Source organism: Excalfactoria chinensis, chromosome 6 (genome assembly GCF_039878825.1).
Source record: "Excalfactoria chinensis isolate bCotChi1 chromosome 6, bCotChi1.hap2, whole genome shotgun sequence".
Lineage (NCBI taxonomy): Eukaryota > Metazoa > Chordata > Aves > Galliformes > Phasianidae > Excalfactoria > Excalfactoria chinensis.
The window spans coordinates 10164217-10185678 of NC_092830.1; the positions used below are offsets into that span (position 1 = coordinate 10164217).

At 41.9% G+C, this 21462-nt stretch overlaps 1 long non-coding RNA gene across 1 annotated transcript; it reads right to left on the reverse strand.

Moving 5' to 3' along the window:
• Positions 1–1954: 1954 nt before the first annotated feature.
• LOC140254224 (uncharacterized) lies at positions 1955–7243 on the reverse strand. Its single transcript, XR_011904102.1, has 3 exons — positions 7147–7243; positions 3087–3225; positions 1955–2141 (listed from the first exon to the last, which is right to left on the reverse strand). It is a non-coding gene; the product is annotated as an uncharacterized lncRNA (long non-coding RNA).
• Between the last annotated feature and the right edge of the window lie 14219 nt (positions 7244–21462).

Here is a 21462-nt window from a genome sequence, read left to right on the forward strand (position 1 = left end):
GCAGGATTTTTTTCTTTCACATCGCGTTCTGTAGCGGAGCATCGGCTTCGACAGGGAGGACGGAGGGGAGCAGGGGCGCGAGCCGTCAGACGAGAAGGTCGGCCACGCGAAAGCCCGTCGGGATGAGGATACGGCGTCACCAGGTAGGGGCTGTGTTTCTTTACCCTTTTTTTTTTTTTGGAGGTAGATGGAGCGTTTTCAGTCGTGCCCTCGAGGCGTGTGACTTGTTAGAGGATTAGGGTTAAGAAATATTGGTGTGGTTGTCCTGTAAGGGTTTTGTAGTGTGAGGTGCTATGTCTTAGAGCTGTTTAGTTTTGTCAGGTTCTAGTGCAGCTGGTGCGTCTGTCGATGCCGTGGCTGGCGGGCAAAGGCAGGAGGAGGCTGGCGCTAGAGTGTCAAGCGGGCTGTTTTTTGGGGTTCAGCAGACGGTCGGCTGGAGGTTAGTTAATTTTCTGTTGCCGATTGGCCATAGTTATTGGTTAATGGTGGAATGCTTGTTGTAAATGTTGCCTCAGGGAGTTGGAATCGGCACGGTGGCAGGGGACGAGTCAGACGGCTCGTTTGGATCAGGTCTAGGGGCTCGCATAGGTTGGCGTTGTGTTCTTTTGTGCTGTTTCTGTTAGCGCGGAGCCTGATGTCCGGAAGGCAGGGAAGCTCGGTTGAGGCGTGTAGCATCGGCAACTTGTGCAGTTTTTGGTGTATGTATGTTTTTTGTGTGGTTCGGAGGCTAGAGTATGCAGTGTTGTTTGTGCTTCATTAGGGGACGGAGCCGTCGGGGGTTAGCTCGATCGTGTTATTGTTGGCACCGTCAGGTTAGCGCATGCGGTGGCTTCTTTGTTGCATTTGCCTCGGTCAGCAGTTGGTTTTGTTGAAGGTCAGTTAATGTTTCTCGGTGAGTAGTTGGTTGGTGGTGTCTTGTTAGGACTTGGCTGGTTTCTGTTTTTTGCGGCACCGAGTTTTCTGAGTTTTGGCTGCTGTTTTTTGAGGGAAAATCTTCGTGTCGGTGAGCGTGCAGAGTTTTTGGCTTTTGTCAGCGGTCGTTGAATTTTCCTCGTAGAGTAGTCGCGGTTGTGGTGTGTCAGGACTCGGTTTGTTTTTGTAGTGTTGAGTTTGGTGTTTTTTGCAGATTCAGTGTGTTGTTTGAGCATGCAGAGTTTGCTTTGGTTGTTGGTTAAATGTTGTTGAGGAGTTAGATGTTAGTGTGTTTGTTAGGACTTGGCTTTTTTTGTGGGGCAAGTGTAGTTGCTTGAGTTTCTTTTTCTGTGATTGGTCTGTTAGGTGTTGGCTTGTTTAGTATTTTGTGGTGTTGAGTTGTCTTTGTTAGTTTTGGCTGGTTTTTTGCGGAGTTAGTGTTTGAACACGCAGAGTTTTCTTCTTTTGTTGTTTAAATTTGGTTGGAGTTGGATGTTTGAGGTGTGTTTGTTAGGTCTTGGCTTGTTTAGTTGTCTTAGTTTTTGGCTGGTGTTTTTTTTTCAGAGTTCTTTGGTAGTTTAAACTTCTTTTTTGAGAAGTTAGATGTTTTGTTAGTACTTGGCTGTTTTTTTTGTGTTTGTTTGTAAGGACTTTAGCTTTTTGGTAGGTCTTTGAGTCTTTTTCTTGGCTGTTAAGTGTTGTTTGGGCTTTGCTTTTGTCTTGTATGATTTGGAATGTAAGGGGGAAACTCTGGCCGCTCACTCTTAGAGTGAGAGGCCAGAGTTTCCCCCTTTGTAATGGGGCTAGACTCCGGGTTTTGCCCTATCTCTAAAGAGATATATTTTTTTTATTTTTGGGCGGGATGGTGGGTTCATGTCGGTCTTTTTGTCGGTGAGGGGGCCTGTCGAGGCCCCCCCTGAGTGGGGGTGTGAAGGGGGCCCCACCTGGCATAGGGGCCCCCTGAGTGGGGGTGAGGAGGGGGCCCCACCTGGCATAGGGGCCCCCTGAGTGGGGGTGTGGGGGGGAAGCCCCTATAGAAGGGTCTTCCCCTGAGTGGGGGTGTGAGGGAAGGCCCCTTCTTCCTATAGGGGCTTTCCCTGAGTGGGGGGCGGCTTCTGCTGATGTTGTCTTCCCTGTGTGCTTGACTGTTTCCCATGTGGTGATGGTGGTTTTGTGGTAGGGCTCCTGGGCTGTAAAGGAAGAGGCTTGGAGGAGCTGGGCTCTATGTCCTGCAAAAGAAGAAAAATGAATTGAAGTGTTAGGGCAAACCAGAATGATTAAATAGCTTTTCTCCGTGTAGTCACTAAATGGCAATTGAGAAGCAGAGGGAGTTGCCCTCTAAAAGGGTTTGGATAAGTGGCTGGAGGGTAAGTGTGCCTGCAGTGTATGTGTCTGGTATGCTGTGGGTGTTTTATAGTATTGATTGAAATAGTTTGAGATACCTGAGAAGGAGTTAAGTTGCCACTTTGCTCTGTAAGTGTTTTGTGTTCTCTTCTAGTAAAGCAAGTCAATTAAGCAGAAGAATAAAGAAGATGGTCCTGATGGTTCCTCTTGTGCCAAGTCAAAGGCTGACTCCACTGCTTTTCTACATTTGTATAACATTAAATAAACTCTTTTTGCATTACTGAGGTTTAACTTAGAAATATGAAGTAAGTGTGCCTCCCTAAATGTGTGCTGATTGCAATCTGTAGGCAGACAACTTAAATTTCAAAAATAAAATATGAACTAGGACTTGCTTTGTAAGAGAAGTCTTCTACTTTGTATTGCTACTTTAATAATAATTAAAATAAATTAATAATAATTAAAGTAATAATTAATACTTTATTTATTACTACTTTATTTATTACTTAAGCCCAGCTGTAGAGGGCAGCATCAGGATATAACTCTGTTCTCATTTCAGTGTGTACCACTGGCATATCTCTAAGCTCGCTTCTGTGATGTGAGAAACAGGTTATGATGTCTGTCTTGTTTGGAGACAAATAAAATAAAGGCTCAAAATGGTCTTTCAATAAAGCTGTTGTGTCTCTCAGAGTGAGTGCTGTGTGTCCTAAGAAGTGAGTGGGATGTCTTATGCAATTGAGGGAAAGAGAAGTCATGCTCAATACTTTGTACAGAGGATGCCTGTCTGTCTCTGAATAAAACCAAGATAAACCACACTGTAAAATGTCACTTACCTCAATAAAAGATGTGCTGGCTACTTCTGGACTTGAGCCTTGTTCCTTTGGTGGGGGTGTTAGGCTGTTTATCATGACTAAGGCAAAAGGTGACCAAGATGATCCCTTGTAAGCAAGCCCACTTGCTGTGTTTGGTAGCCTGTAGAAACAGAAATTGACACTTAAATTCAAATGAAGCTAATGCAGAACTATAACATATCAGATATGCTTTATGCGACAAGTAAAACTGCAGAGTATGATACCAGTGGTCTTATTGCTGCAGTTGAGCATATGGATAGAAGTATTCCTTTAATTCAGTAAAGCCTTGAGCTCTTGAGAAAACACTTCTTTCTGTGTTACAGTTAAGTTTGCTGACAATTTACTTGGTTTTTCCCTAGGAAACTCTCTAGCTGCTGCTTCTCTTTGAAAGCCTTTGCCTCGAAACTTGGTGATTTTCTGTGAGCCTTGGTCCCAAACTGAGACTTAACTCTAATACAAAAGGGGGTGGTGGTATTGTATCACATTGTTCTGACTGAAATAAAAGAAACTGCATTCCCTTCTGCCTCTGTATAATAAAAGTAAACAGATTGAATCTTTTCTGCTGTAGTCTGCAGTTATGTACTGGCTACATGTTTAATAACTGATCTGTTTCTGCTACCATTGAAGTGCAACAGTTGTTAGATAATTCAGGATTGTGTGCAGAGCTCACTTAAAAATGATTCTGCTTTCCTATTGATATGAACAGCACAGCACTACATTAGTAGATATTTCTAATTAATAGTTCAAGGACACGTTAAAAGGCAAATGATCATCACAACAAGCATAATGATGGATCGTTTTCCTGAGGAATGCTTGAAGTCTCTTTAACTGCGCTAATAAATGCTTATAAGAAACAACAAGCTCATCACAATTACAAGTCTGATTTTTCTAGTAAATACAAAAAGAAAACACCCTATTGCTCCTTGCTGCTCACTGTCAGTCTGTTGACTGCCCCGGCTATTGCTGAGAGTCCGGTCCAAATGCTTCGGCAAGGGGGTTATAACAGGTCAGTCTCCTGCACCCTCGCTGTCTATGTAAGATCTAAACCAGCTAACAGATAACCAGTCACAGCCACACTAATAAAGTATGAAACTTGGTGCGTTACCTACCCTTTCCTTGAACACCTCTTGGGATACTGATTCCAAATCAGGAAAAAAAAAAAAAAAAAAAAAAAAAAAGTATTTATACATATATACAAATAAAGAGCAGAATTGCTCTTGCCAAACTGCACATGCTTTGCCAGCCTCTCCTCTCGTCATTTATCCTAACAAACGCTTGCAGTCTCCTTTGTAGGGGGTCTGAGTCAGTGCTTAGCTTTTATTTTTATTATATATAAGAGGTAGAAGGAGGAAGGGCTGTCTGCTGAGATAAGACTGACTTTCTGCATCCCCCTGCCCGACAAGCATCTTCCTTACATGCTCAGATAATACAGAACTAGAACACTGCACAGACACCTCTCTTTTGTTATGCGTGCGCTCAGTGGAGCGAGCTGATGTTAGAAACGAAAAAAAAAAAAAAAAGGCAAACTTATAGCAATTAATTACTGAATCAGAATTGCTTAAATCGTTGCAGTTAATGACCCTATCCCCTTCATGCAAAATGGCAAACAGGTCAGAATCAGTAATACAGATATAGCTAACAAGTACAGATTGCCTCCCACGCAGCATCAAAGACTTTCAACTGCTAAAATCCAAGACATTCCACTAAACATATTGTCTGCATAGAATCAGTATTAGTGTGTTCTACCACCAATACCCAGAAGGGCTGAACAGAAAGTAAGTTCTGTAGCTATGAAGACTCAAACAGCCAAACACGCCCCTCTCTTGATCCCCTAGACTGAAAAACGCCCTCCCTTGTCACGCCGTGTGGGAGCTCCCACATTCTCTAGGATCTACGCTCACGTGGGGAAAACTCATCTACAGTAATAGCCCTTCTGCATCAATTTGACTTTTCAAGCTGACAAGATAAATCCCTGCCCTCAAAACCGTGCAATAAATGTCAAAGTAAGGGGATTTTTTTCCCAATTAAGGAGAAATCAAACCTACAATGACAGTAGGAGATCATTTAAATTCCTTTCTCTGATATAACCCTTCTCAGCAGTTTCTAAGTTCTTAATTACTTCACACGTCAAAATCCAGCCATATAAATAGAAATATTAAGGCTACAAAGGAAAGGCTACAGCTATTATCTTTGTAACAGCACTGAAACCACTGCCGTGAGATCACGTAACAAAAAGAACAAGGCTTACCTGTCTCTGAAGATCTAGGCTCACTGAAAAATTCCACAAAGGAGGGATCTCGGCCGAGAGATCCTTCCTCGCTGGCAAACGACCCTCGAGTGAGGTCTGAGAGGGGCAGAACCTGGTTCCAGCCCTTCCCGTTGTTACGGTAAATCGCCTCCGCCTGTGCTCCCGAGACAGACCCGGTCTCCTCGCCCAGGTGCCGGATCGGTGATTCGGACGTGGATTCTGCAGTTCCCTGACAGTCTTGCAAATCTTACTGCTTATGATACAATCTATATATATGAATACTATCTGTGTGTGTATATACGTATATTATATATATATATATATATATATATATATATATATATATATAGTGTATATATATATACACTATATATATATATACTGGTATAATCCAGTACCTAGACACACTAGCCTCGGATAAGTCAGGCAGAACCGCTTATCCTTCTCAAAGCCTTTCCCGAAAGATGGGATCCCCCAGACTTCGCCACCTTAGCAAAAGCTTGGCAAGAGCTTAGCGAAAGCTCCCCAGAACTCCAAGGACTCTGACTGAGCTCAGCACATGAGGAAAGAAAACTGCGGAGACTGTCTGACTGACAGGCTTTTCTACTGTTCTGTTTTAAATGGAACTCTGATCAAGTGAGATGATCAAACAAGAAAGCTCACGCCTCAAGTCGCTGTCTGACTTGCTGAACCCTCATCTCCACTACTTGTGCTGAGGTAGAAGATCAAATCTGACATTTCTCAGAGCCACTAGCAGAATTTGCTCAATTCCCAGAAGGGGCAATTGTTTAATAAAAAGAAACCTCACAGTCATATGTTCAAAAGCTCACAGGTTTCCAACCCATCTTGTTTGCAATGCCAATACTCCAAGTATTCCAATTATTTTACCAGGGGATAAAAACCAAACACACAACACCACTATCAACAACAACAACAACAACAACAGCAACAACAACAACAAAAGATGAAATCATCCTTTCTTGGCATCTCAAATCATTAACCCTGCAGTACGTACTCTGCTCACACAAGTCTCAGTTTTCTTTACCCCACAGGGACGAATAGCATCCCCTAAGACCCGCTCTATGGAGCAGTGCTCTTCAACCTCGTACCCGATGACGCAAATATAGAAATCGCGCGCACCCTAGACATGATCACTGATGGCACCGAGCTCGGTGGTGCTGCTGATACAATAGAAGGGAGGGATATCATCCAGAGGGATCTAGACAAATATGAGAAGCAAGCCCACGTGAACACTACGAGGTTCAAAGAAGCCCGGTGTCCCGCTTGGGTCAGGGTTCTAGCGGACTAAAATCTGAACGTGAGCACAACGGCACCCCCTTGCGGCCAGGAATGCCGGCGACATTTTGGGCCGCGTCAGAAGAGAAAGGGCGTCGGGAAGAGGGAGGTGACGGTCCCCCTCCGCTCTGCCCCGAAGGGCCCCGGCTGGAGTCCCGCGCCCGGGCCTTGGGGGGGGAAATACTGCCGGAGTGGCTCCGGGGGAAGGCCACAAAGGGAGCAAAGGGCTACAATACTTCTTCCAACGAGAAACATTGAGGGATTTGGGTCTGTTTATCACAAGGGACAAAGGCCTCATTACAGCCTCCTAGCACTCGAAGCCAGCTCATAAACAGGACAGACGCTGACCTGTTATGCGGTCTGTGTGATACTGTTGTACTGACGTGAAGTACAGCAATAACAGGAGGGTGGCAAAGCGCTAGGCTGCGGCAACCAAAGACGAGCCCGAACGCAGCAACTGCCGCAGAAGCAGCACCAAAGAAAAGAAAAACGCCTCACCTTCTAAAGATCTCTCTACTACTCACAGAACTCGGGCACGATGCTCTCACCTCCGCCGCCGAGTCTTAAATGAGGGCTGCGAAGGGGTGGATCCCGGCTCCGCCCCTTACGCTGCGGCGCCCGCACCTGAGCTCTCCCGGGTCGGCCCGGCCCCTTCTCGCCACGTGCTCCGTCATCGCTTCCAGCTGTGACTTGTCATCTCTGTTACAGCCTGAAAGAGACAGGATAAGGCAGAACGGCTTTAAACTAACACAGGGGACATTTAGGTGACATCTGAGGAGGCAGGAATGTCTTACTCGGGGCGGCGAGGCGCTGGCGCGGAACGCGCGGAGGAGCCGTGACGGCCCCGCGTCCGGAGGCGTTCCGCACCCGGTCGGACGGGGCTCCGGGCGGCTCCGCCGAGCGGGTGGCGGCCCTGCCTGTAGCGGAGGTGTTCCGACGGCGTGATTCTTAAGCTCTGTTGCCACCCGAGCCGCTCTGTCAAAGAAATGGACGCTGAGCCAATATTTCAAAATGTTTTTTAACATTCGTAAGAAAACCCACAACCGACATCAGAATTTCCACAGAGGATTTTACTGCACAAAGCAGAGCCAGAAGAGATTTATTGCAGAGAAACGAAGCGCTCTTGGGGAACTGAGACTCCGTTTGCACGTGCTTCAACTCTGGTTCTTTCATTTTCAATTAATGTTGCGAAAGTTCTTTGTGAAATATTGGTGTGATTCCTGTCTCTTCCATTTAAAATGAGATGAGTTATTTTGTTTGTTTTTTCTTTTTTTCTTTTTTTTCTTTTTTTTTTTTTTTTTTTTTTTTTTTAGCAATATACTGTGTAAAGCAGGCCATTAATATTAACTCGAAAGGCCTCAAAGAAGAATTTAATGACAATTGGAGCTGTTCAGCAGTACAGAAGATCCCAGACTGACTCCAGAGTTACCCCTTCTTTAAAGAGCTCCTTACATACGCCTGAAAGTCATGTTAGATTTTGATTTTGGTTTACTCTCGCAGGATGATCATACATAATGACTCAGTATTTTTAGCATTAAAAACTATTCTTAAAATGGAATTTGTGTGAAATTATCTTCAATGTCTTGACCTGTAAACTTCTAAAGACAACACTAACAGCAACATTATCACTTTCAGTCTACTGTAAATAGTTTCCATAATGACTCTCATGTGCCAAAATAATATATTCGCTTTCCAGTTGAACTGTCTTGTGTGAAACATGTTGCTTTCACTGAACGTGTGCTAAAAGAAGTTGGAAAAAAATATTACAGACTTCACCTGGTATGGGAAAGTTATTAATTCAGTTAACATTTATTTAACTATTTATTTAATTAACTATTTATTTATTAACTCTTTATTTTTTTAATTTAACTATTTAATTAACATTTATTGTGTGGGGTTTTTTTTGTTTGTTTGTTTGTTGTTTTTTTTTTTTGTTTTTTTTTTTTTGTTTTTTTTTTTTTCCTTGAGGATGATAGAGATCTCAAATGAAGGTCGCTGTTTCAGACCCTGCCACGTTCAACTGCAAAATCTGGATGCTCGCCCGTAGCAGGGTGCATTTGAGCCCATGTGAAACATGTTTGCATTTAATAATAGAATTCATTATCTCCTCAAGGGTTTCTGCTCGAAACCAGACTCTAAATGAAACTTCAGGTCCATCGTAATGCCCTGTCGCAGGACACAAAGTCATCTTTCATCTTTCTAATTTTCAATTGCACTCTGACTCTTAATAGGCAGAGCTGGGAATTCCTATTGCCCTCAAATACCTATCAAAGATAGTGCCCAGGAAATGTAGAAACTATCCAAAGGCTCTGATGCTGTAAGATAAGTGTGTGTCCCCCAGCGGCTCTCTGACAGGAAGTGTCCAGCCTTTTGCAGCTATCGGTACCTAAGCGGACACTTAACAGGCAGAAGCCCTAATATTAAGATGAATGAAAGGACGACAGCCGACCTGCATGGAAACCTGCCAGATGAAAAACTTGCTTAGGTTCTAGGTATTTACAACAACTGCTGTTATCTGATATGCTTTTCTAATTGCCAGATGCCTTTTTCTGCTGGAAGTACCTCCGAGAAGACTGGCAACACATTACACATTCATTACCGAGAAAATGAGGACTAAGATACCTTTATTTCAAAATATTCTAAGTGAAAAATCATTGTGAAATCAGAGTTCCAATTTTAATATGTCCTTACATCTCTATGTATAGTCATTTTGTAGCAGATGTACAGGAAGAAATCAGGAAACAAGACTTCAATATATTAATTATCAGGTCCGCAAGCGAAGGCCAGGAACTTCCTTAAGAGTTTCACTCAAAACCACATAAAAAAGACTCTCGAGAACCACCGGTGAGCTCTGATTTTTGGTTGACGTTGCAGATGTAAAATCAGTTCAAGCATTGAGAAGGAAACGTTTGACTTCCAGTTACCAAAGCCCTTCTGTCAGGTTGTTTGGTTGGTTCTGTCAGGTTGTTACCCATAGCGCACATAGGAACAATGGGACTGTACAGCCCTTCTTCACACTTTCATTTATATGACTTCTTTTTCCATAAATACCAAAGGATGTCAGTTGTCATTTGTGATCATCTGATAGAGAAAATGAACCTTGTAACACACGGGGAAAAAAAGAAAAAAAAAAAAAAAAAAAAAAAAAAAGTGTATTATATTATGCAGTTATACATATTATTATACAGTCTTAAATGGAAACAAACAAACAAACAAACATTTCAAGCTGTGCCTTGTGAAGCTGATACTAGAGATGAGTATGCTTTTCTCAGCATGCTTAGGGAAGTCTTTTTCCATTATAATAATTGGACACGCTGGAGCACAGAACAAAAAGTAAATCTCTTTGTGGAACACCTATTGTAACATTATCAAAGGGTTGCGAGGCCTTTTTAGGCCACCGTTTTTGCCAGCCTCACAAACTGAGAGCCCATTTTCGAGTGACAGATTGCACTTTGAGCGTGATGCAAATGACATGTGCTGAGTCACCACAAATAGCAGAAAGGGATATCACATAACCAAAACAAAAAGATTAAGGATTAAAAAAAAAAAAAAAAAAAAAAAAAAAAAAAAAAAAAAAGCACATTTATTTGTGAATAAAAGCTGTCTGACCAAATCTTTATCACTTAAGAAAGCAACACATTCAGTAAAAGCAGCTTTAAACAGCTTAGTGTTTATTACTTGATGCTGAGAAAGGAGACAAATAATGCAATGAAACCGCATGAAGCTGAGGGTTTGAAAGATGAATACAAATAGGGTAAGGCATGCTTTTTGTTACACAGAGAGCCGTTCAGAATTCTGCATGATTCTACAAATAATCTCTTGTGTTACAGATCTGCTTTTAATTTGTGTCCTTTGTTCAAATACCTCAAGTGAACACAAGTAAAAATGAGATTTAAAGTCACATATGTACATTAGCACTCAAAAGCAAATGGTGATCTTCTGCATAGAGCACTGTGTCTGGCAGAGATGTGCTAAGTGGGGAAAATCTGACAGAGTTATAATCCAGTTTTAGTCACAAATACTCTTTCATTTTATTGCTGTACAAATTATTTTATTTATCCATAAACTGTAACATCAGAAATATTCAAAAGCCAACCAGAATGCGTGACACTAGGAAAACTATACTTGTTATTTATACTGCATTGTAGTCTGTCCTGCAGTTTGTTTGGCAAATTTAATATGGGCTTAGGGCTTCTCAGCTTTTCCCTTCTCTCTCTTTATACAATGCTGTGTTTGCTCACTTCAATTCTCCGAGGCCCATTCGCATTTTTCAGTCTTCAATAATAGGATTCCCGCCTACGTGAGTGAAGCGCTGTCAGGCTTCTTCTCAGGAGGAGTCTGCCTTTAAACTTTGCCTTTTTGATGCAGACTCACGGAATGCCTTCTCTACCTCTTAAAAGAAGAAACTTGCTCAAACAGATTAAAAGCGGAGGGAAAGCAGATCATTTCCAAAGAAAAGAATTCATCGGTGTGCAGACTTTCAATTCTGTCCATAAAAATAAAGAGGGAAGGAGCCCGGGTAGGTGCACAGCCCTGAGACAAACCTAACCCAGCAAGCCTGTCGTCACCTTCATGTTGTTCCTCATCTGTAGCTTGGTTTTTCCCGGAGTTTAACTAGCAGCCTGAATTCGCAAACGCACCACCTCATCCTGTCCTGAGTAGGGTGCAAACCGTCGGCTTCTCCTCCTTTTCAGATTCCTTGTACCACCCTGCTCATCTGCCAGCGCTGCATATCAGTCACGTAAACCCTAGCGAGCATAAAGCAGCCCCTAAGATTAAGCACAGTTACCTCTTCAGAGCTCTTAAGTTACAGTACGTGAAAACAACTTCAGAAAGCAGAATCAGTCAAATTTATCCCTGTGGTTTCGCTGCAGCTCTGCTTCCAAGTGATTACCTCTATATTCCAGTTCAGTCAAAGATAAAAAGAAAAAAGGAATGGAGAGTGAAATTAAGTATTCTCATAAGCATGTCCCTCTAACTAGTCACGCAGAGAAGTAACACTAATAGCACATAGCACAGGACAAGAGGCAAGGGGCATGAGCTGCAATGCAGGCAGTTTCCCCTTAACATCAGGAAACCCTTCTTTAATGCGTGGGTGTCAGAACACTGTCACAGGGTGTAGTTCCCTAACAAGGAGATCTTCAAAAGCAGCCCGGATGTGACCCTGGGGGGCTTGAGATAGGGGGTCCTGCTCGAGGTCCTCTGGAAATATCTTCTGACATCGGCCATACCGTGTTTTTACATCCATCACAATCATGCGCGGTCGCACCTCAAATATCAGAGAAGCTGGCTTATGGGTCAAAGCACATAAAAATAAACTGACATTAAAGAAAGACTTCTCTCTGAAATAGCACCAAGAATAGACAAGTGTACACATTTTTCAACACTGATAAAACTCAACTATTTTGCTGCTATTTCTCCTAACCATAATCAAATGTATTTGTGATGCAGGATTACTTACAATGTACTGATAGATTTTAGCCAAACAATCTCTTCCGTTTGAACTCCAACAATGTTTCCACTGGCATCAACTCACCAAGTGGGAAAAAATATATCCTATAGGAAAAAGGAGAAGAAAAAAACTACTGAAATGATGAGAAAAGAAAAGCTACTGACTGAATGTATTAAGATTAAATAGGAATGCACTATTAAAACACTAAAGCATAGGGGTGAGTACTACTGCAATCTTTGGCAAGTGTCTTCCTCCTTGAAAATCACGGTCTAGAGTGGATTATTTGGACATCTGAGTGACATCGTGAGTTTGACGGGGAGGGTAAACATGCTCGAGACAGCTGATTTAGCAGACACTTCCACTGCATCATGATAAGAGAGATGAAAAAACAAAACAAAACAAAAACAAAACAAAACAAACAAACAAACAAAAAAACCCACAAAAAAACAAAAACAACCAACCAAACAAAACAACAACAACAACAACAACAACAACAAAAAACAGAAGGACATTAAGGAGCCAGAAATAATCTTGTATTAAGTGGATTTCTGATGATTGGTACACATTATAAAACGCTAGTTAGCAATGCTGAAAAAACAGGTTATTCTGAAACAAGCTGAATTCACAACCCTCGCTTCCCAGTATGTGCTTTTTCCTTGGAAGAGATGGCAAATCAGGCTGCAAAATCGTCTGCTGTATTACGTTCAAATATAATTATCTGACTACTAAATTCAAGACTTTAGTACTACATAAGGTAAACAAAACTATTTCCTTAAAATATAGCTCTACCACACAGTCATCACTGAGTTATTTCACTGTTACTGTCTGTATTGGAGACATAATTTGACATGTAAATAAATAACTCCAAAAGCCAGTAAGGAAAAGTATGATCTGATAATAAGATAATAACACTGAAACGTAGGATAGTTTGGGTTGGATGGGACCTTGAGGACCATCAAGCTCCAACCCCCCTGCTAAAGCCTGTTAACTGAAGGCTCTCCATGAGCGCTGAATAACGCCTGCTGTCAAGTTCTTCAGAAAAATAGTACCCTGCTTATAAAAGCAGAAAAAGCACAAGAGGAAAGAAAATTGCTAAGGAAAGAAAAACGGTGGACTTCACATACTAGAATATAATGCTTTACAGACTATGCATACATACATAGAATATAATGGCAGTTCCTTACCAGACTAATACTCTGTTTTAGATCCTGTATTAATAAAAATTAACTTACGTGCTGAAATAGACATACCTCAGGACTGAGATGCATTCATTGCTATGGAGGAATGAATGTTGTCTTTTACTACTCAGAAAACTGTGTTTCGGAACACTGGGTGGAGCAGGCAAAACCTTTCAAAAGGTGCTGTTTGAAGAACTACCGCGGACTTTCCTGTGTGAAAACACATAGGATGGATAAGATAAGTGGACTTGGTCGTAGCAAAACTAGAAATAGATTCCTAAATGATAAGAAACAGTAAGAATGAATATGAATATGAATAACCAGGCAGAATAACTGCCCTTTAACAGATGGGATCTAAAAGGTCTTAGAGAAGTTCACAGCTTTTCAAACTGCTCTACAACTTATGCTTAGTTTTAGCATTTCAGTTCTAAAGTTCAGAACTGCAGAAGAGTACATCTGATGGAACTAACTGAGAACAATAGTAAAACAAAGTGGTTATCAGCATAAACCTGACGGGTTTTTGGAATATATATATATATATATACATTTATTTATTTTTTGCTCGGAATAACCTAGGCCAAGTGTTTAAAAGGATTAAAAATACTAAAGCAGATGGAGATAGATAATGACTGAATCTAAATCACAACACCAAATCAGTTCACGTGGTTACTTCGTAACTGCAGGGAATTTGTCATCTGCGTGAGGTTTTGGTCACTTCCAGGTCATAATTTCCACATGAACAGAAAAATGACAACATTAATCTTGTCTATGTGCTGAACAAATAGAAAACCCAATACTTTAAAACTAAAAAACAAACAAAACAAAACAAAACAAAAAAGGAAAAACAGAAAGCCCATACTGCTACATGCTGAAGAGAAGCCTCAGTGCTGTGGCAATTATTAAGATTCCCAAAAAAATACCAGAGATTCCTGATCTCTGATATGCATAACATCCCATTAAATGAACAAAACCATTCCCACCTGGAATTAAAAACCTATCACTAGCTCTAATTTAATGATCCATTATAGCTTTGTAAACATATACAGGAGGACATCAGCAAGGACTTTGCCTTCCCAACTCCCAGTGCAACGTGCACAGACACACAAGGAACTGCACATTTTTTTTTCCCCCTTCCCTGATCTTTTATCAGAGGGACAGGAGGATGTAAGAGAAAGTTCTTTCTGACTTTTGACAAGCCCTGTCTATAAACCGTTTGAGAGGATACGTGTCAAGTACAACAACATTGAATGACTGCTTAATAAGCTTCATTTAGAAGATGTATCTGTTCCATAAATACATGAGATAAATGGAAACTAACTAGGGCCCATCTGACATCCCTAGTTTGGAACTTGATTTCTTTTTTTATGTATTTGGCAACCTTTTTTTTTTTTTTTTTTTTTTTTTTTTTTTTTTTTTTTTTCTCCTTCTTTCTAAAAATATTGAGTACATTAGGCAACAGACACAAGCACTGACTACTGCTATCTAGATTTCTGCAGCTGTGAATTTAATCGCAGTTCCAAAAACTGAAACCAAAGCAGGATTACCCAACGTTGAAGAACAGCCAGGTTGCAGCATTTACAGCCCTGGGGTTGCTCCGGCTCCTGTGACAAGCCCTGTTGCTGCTCCAAGCCTTGCGACAAGTCCTGCAGCTGCTCCGCTCCCTATGACAGGCCTCGCGGTTGCTTCAAGCCATGTGATGGACCTGTGGGTACTGCAACCCTCCTAAAGGGCGCAAATGTTGCCACGAAGCTCACAACTAGCCTTGCAGTCACTACAGTCACTGTAAGTCTCACAGTTCAACCAAACAACCAGTGCCTGTAACTGTTGTCACCTATAAGCAAAAAGAAAAAACGCCTTAAAAAGCCTGAATGTTTAACAAGGAGAGCTTGTAAGATAAGACAAAGGAGGAGCGATGTCACACAAAAACGGGAGGAGAAAGAAATAGTCCAACTCCTAGCATTAAACGAGATATGAGATGTGTGAAAAGATTATAGCCGTTGGCCACCTAAACACCACATGCTTACAACCACTGGATCGCTGGAAACAGACCCCGTGCATGTGGCTACTGCCCAAAATACTGTCCCGGGCCCTACAAAGCAAGCCTTCCGGTGACTCGACACCCAGGACGAACTGAATCAGACAACGGAACTCATTCCTGAAAGTCACGCAACCACACAGGCCCACTGATCAGGGCCACGTTAATGCATAAAGTCCAATAAAATCACATTCAAAGAAAGGAAGGATAAAGCACCAGATGAGAAAACGACACAAACAGTAGATGGGGAACCAGGCAAATATAATTACCCCCGAGTACCCAATTCATCCCATAAATCCAAATAAATATCTAACTTTGGCAGACAGCGCTGACAAACTGCAACGGAAGAAAAGATCAGCAAAAGGGTAGCTGGAAGTGAGGCAACGTACTTCACTGAAAATCTAAAGCAGACCCTGCCTGACAGAGGACGTGGGCGAGATTAAGGGAAGATCTGTGCCATATCAGTCAGGACTACGAACCGAAAAACAGGCCAGTATAAACCACAGCTCCAATAAAAGGATTTTCCTTACGGGTGCAGAAAGGAAACTAATGGGTAGCTGACAACTCAGACAGTACGAAAGATGTTTCAAAGAACCAGAATCATCATTTAAAACTAAAACTCAGTGCACGCCAGAGATTAAAAGCAAACATCGCCGGAAGAAAACATGAGAATAAATTCTATTCTCAAAGTTATATGGTGGCAATAAGGAGCTAAAAAGAACAGAACACTTACTTGAACCGAGGCTTCCAAGGACAAAAGGTTAAGTCCAGGAGATCGATAATCGACAGCAACCTCATCGTGCTCGCTCCTGCCGGCCAGGTCCTCCGCGCCGCTTCTTCTTTCTTCCGCAGCAGCTCCCGAAACATCAGCGGCGACACCGTCAGACCCGCGGAGCGACAAGCCCCAATAACAGAAAAAAAAGGGAAAACCGACGTCGACAAACGAGCGGGTCACGCAACCACCCAGCCAAGGAAGGCCTTGCATTCCCCCCGCATTGTCCCCCAACCCAATTCACCCCGGCAAAACCCGCTTTGAGCAACTTTTCTCACCTCACTGACTCACTGCGGACTTCCAGCCGGTGCTGCGGGGGATCGCAGAGGCGGGCAGACCGGGCAAATGGTGCCGGGCACACAAAAAGCAGCGGCCAAAAGACAGCTTCCCTGCTTACAGGGGACCCCCAGCCTCCGCCTCCGTTGCAAAGGGCCTGGGACCCCGAGGCAGCTTCTCTCTGGCTTACAGGGCAGCCCCCGTCCCTACGGCCGAGGGAGGCTCCTTCTCCCTCCAGTCCGGGGCACCCAGAAACGCAGCCCGCTAACGGGGCGGTCACCCCACGCAGGCTGCCAGCAGAGCACAAGCGCTCACGCACCCAGGACCTGATTACAGGCGGGTGGACGACACCCCTGGAGCCACAGAGCTCGGCTTCACCCCCGCCCCCCAGTGGCAGGAACGACTCTCAGCAGCCAGGTAACGGAAAGCCGAACGCCTTTCATTCTGCTGTTGGCTACATTCGCTTTCATTGTAGCAACGAGATAAACTCTATTGATTGTTACAGTAAAAAGCTTTGGAAACAATCTTGTGTTGATACATCAGTATCCTTTATGCCCAGTTACCGTCACCATCCTGACTTTTTGTCTGCAAACTGCAAAATGTGAGTTTTTCAATCAACCTATGTAAGTCCTCCCAAGAGGATATAAAAACCAACTAGCAATATGTGAAACCCACATAAAATGAACATATAAAGAGATGCTTTTTATTAAAACACATAGCAAAATACAGGGACTGTGCCAACTGGACTGTGCCAACTGGACTGTGCCAACTGGACTGTGCCAACTGGACTGTGCCAACTGGACTGTGCCAACTGGACTGTGCCAACTGGACTGTGCCAACTGGACTGTGCCAACTGGACTGTGCAAACTGGACTGTGCAAACTGGACTGTGCAAACTGGACTGTGCAAACTGGACTGTGCAAACTGGACTGTGCAAACTGGACTGTGCAAACTGGACTGTGCAAACTGGACTGTGCAAACTGGACTGTGCAAACTGGACTGTGCAAACTGGACTGTGCAAACTGGACTGTGCAAACTGGACTGTGCAAACTGGACTGTGCAAACTGGACTGTGCAAACTGGACTGTGCAAACTGGACTGTGCAAACTGGACTGTGCAAACTGGACTGTGCAAACTGGACTGTGCAAACTGGACTGTGCAAACTGGACTGTGCAAACTGGACTGTGCAAACTGGACTGTGCAAACTGGACTGTGCAAACTGGACTGTGCAAACTGGACTGTGCAAACTGGACTGTGCAAACTGGACTGTGCAAACTGGACTGTGCAAACTGGACTGTGCAAACTGGACTGTGCAAACTGGACTGTGCAAACTGGACTGTGCAAACTGGACTGTGCAAACTGGACTGTGCAAACTGGACTGTGCAAACTGGACTGTGCAAACTGGACTGTGCAAACTGGACTGTGCAAACTGGACTGTGCAAACTGGACTGTGCAAACTGGACTGTGCAAACTGGACTGTGCAAACTGGACTGTGCAAACTGGACTGTGCAAACTGACACTATGATTGTCCATAGAACTTGTTGCTAAACACATGCTGTTGATTAAATACATGCAGGGGCACTATTCTTGTTCAAAGCATGGTACAGAAAATCTGCAACGGAGAAGAAAAACACGTCTATTTAAGCTACAGCAGCACACAGTAAATTTAGGCATTACCTAGATCTGCAGGCAGAATACTTCCAGGCATACTTACAGGGACCGGTGAATTCATATACAGAGAAATGTGTTCAAATACAGCATGAATGAAAAGTTTATTTTATTATCTAAGTACTCTTAATTTAGTTAGAAGACATGCAGATTATTCTGTTCTCAAAATGCATTTTGTTGGCAGTAACGGGTTATGCAACAACATCTATTTCCTGTCTTTATGAATATACAGTATTCAAGACTGATCAGATCTTAGGCTGTCACATTGATTAGCCTAACTCCTGCCCATGAAACTTTTAAAATACGTTGCTTTCTTAAGCTGTATCCTCTCTCAAAGATCTGTTTGGACATATTCTAGCAGGATTCATTGCCTACTTACCACAGAGATGCTGTCTGCAAAGGGCATGCCATGATTTTCGTTGGGCATCCAGATGTTGCACATCACTGTCATCAAGTATTCTGTAGATACCAGATTCCAGTTCACATTCCCATGAAACAGCTGTAGATCCATCTTATCAGTGTCAGTATACCTGCCCAGTACCACAGGTCACAACCTTTTGAACACTGCTATACATGCCCTTGATTTTTGTAAAGCCTTTTGGTATTGCATTACACTGCACTGATTCTGCAGTGAAATACTAACACGGGTGCAATCACACCATCAAGCCAATTCTCACTTTGATAATAAACTGTTCTACAAGCACCTTTCTCTTAAAAAGTAACTGAACAGATCTTACCTCTTTCTCCAGCAACATCTGAGATGCCCCTTCTTGCATGAGCTGCAATCACGGTAGGCTCTAATTCAGCCAGTCCTACTGGCTTGTGGAAGTAGCTCTGTTGCACTAAACTATGTCATTTGCAACTTTCTGCAGCTTTTATTGTGTAGATGTTTGATTGGAAGCTATCTATGAAATCTATGGTAAACTCATTATGGTATAAAATAATATAACCACTTTGCACATAGAACACTTACTCTGTATCAATTTTCTCAGGTGATGTTGTTGTGTAAATGCAGAATTGTGGAATTAAAGGACAACTTATTTCACCTAATAAGTACTATAAACATCACTTCAACCTTCTTGTATTCTACCTGCTCTTTCCTCTCCAGCAAGCAAACTACTTAAGGATTTCACTATGCAAGGGAACTTCAAGCAGCTCCTAAGGATGTTCATTGTGCCACATGTAACCGTCAGCGATCACATAACTTGTAATACAGTTATCAGCATCTGCAAACACAACATAAAAAAAGGTCACATTGATTTTTTATTATTAATTAAATAAGTGTAAAGAAACTTAATAAAGTGATCTATCTTTGGCATTTAATCTTCGCAATTGAATGAAATATTACTGCACCTCCGTGCATCACCACAGCCATAAATCATCAGTTGCATTTCAAGAGCAAAGCAGGGCAGAGCTATAAATCCCTACATCACAAAATAACAACACAAACTTACTGAGAACTCTTTGGCAGACTACCCAATTGTAAACCAGCTGTACAAAACAAATAGTCTTTTAACATTACTGCTTTGAGGACATTCCTCTCTAGGAAGATAGAAATGATTCCTAAGATAAAAGCTGCTGTGAAGATATATTCAGCATACTGAATATACTCAAAATACGGAAGGCATGCCTTGAACATCACATGCGCGATGACCTGAGAGCATACAGAGATAAAGTACTTGTAATCCAAGATGAATTTCAAAAACAACACATAGAATGAGCAAATTATCTATAATGAAAATAAACTCCACCAAGTTTTCAAACTAAAACCCCGCTCATTTCATAATCCAGTAGGCCCATAACTATCACTGCTGCATCCAAAATTACTTTGGTAAAGGCAAGTGCTACAGGGCCCAGCATGTCTCAGTCTTATACATTTGACTAGCGGGGATGTCTGCTCTACCTGGGCAAGTGGTGGTGCGTGCTGCTGATGGGTATCCACAACATAACAGTTCTCAACCAGTTTACTAATATGTAATGACACAAATTGGTTGACAAGGACGACAATGCAGAGAAACCTTCTAAGCTTTAGCAGTAATACCTGAACAGTAGGAATCATAGCATTATTCAGGTTGTTAAAAGCAGACTGTTGTGAATCAGCCCCGTATTGGAGTTTGCATAGACAGATTTTCTTCAAGCTGAAATTGACTGAATATGAGCATAGAGTATTCCACCTCATGAAGGCTTTATTAGAAGAGACATACAGAAATACAGTGCAAAATACTGGATACATAGCTGCTACTGCAAAATCAAAAAGGATCTGTTTGACCTCAGAAACATTAAATGCAACCTGGGAGGAAGCCATTACTTTCAGGGCAGTCCTGTTTTCACAGTTCACATGTAGAGCAGCGTGAATGTAAATTTTGCAACAGAAAATATTTGAAAAAGATACCTTCAATTTGCAGATTTAAGTAGCTATGAACAAGAACAATTTTATTTTTTAAGAACAAGCCATCAATTCACTTAACGTACTTCCAATAATGTCATAGAAGGTATCTGGAATTTCAAATCCTGTCATCTTCTTTTACAGTTATTTCATCACTCTAATCCACCCTTAAGAAAGCTTCAATTTTATAGATATTTGCAATGCAGAAAAAAGGAAATTGTTAAAAAAAAAAATCTGAGCATACAAAACAACCATTCACTTCCTATATGGTGTCTTCACATGCATACAACAAATGAATGACTGAGGAATTAATATTCCATACACAGGCCCATGCTGACATCCTCATAACACTGACTGTACATTAGTAGCTTGATGCAGTACCTGCTTAGCACTGCGTTACTATTAAACTGAGCGCCTCTTGGCAGACGTTTTGCCATTGGTTCCAGAACAGACAAGTGTTAACAACACAAAGCTCTCAATACTTCTTAATGTCGAATGAAGCATGGACATTGTTCTTAATAAAGTTTTAATTTCCACTAGTGAACTATGCAGGAAGTATCAGAACAATACTAAATAGAAAATATACCTCTGACAACTATGTAAATTTAACACTGGAGATTCCAAGGACTGGAGTGTAACGCAAAACAATTATAAACCACACAGTAAAAATATATTAGATTCAGATCTAAGGTAAGTTTTACATGCTGTTTCTAGCTTCAATATATGAAAAGTCATATACAACTGCTTAATCTGAATCATATTATTTTTCTCCGGAAGAGGAAGGTGATCAGAATACTAGTTTAGGTCTCCAAGATAAAGCTCAGTTTTAATTTTTTGAAGTATTTATTTTCATTGAATTTTTCTCCCTGAAATAGACCACCACAGTAAAAATATCTGTTCCATTTGTAAACATTACCTAGAAACAGAAATGCCTCCCATAGGCAGGACTAAGTCCCAGATATGTGTAATCACACTCTTATCCAATACACAAGCAACACTTAGTGAGCAAGCTTTATTTTCTCTTGGCTCATTCACTGGGAGAATGAGTA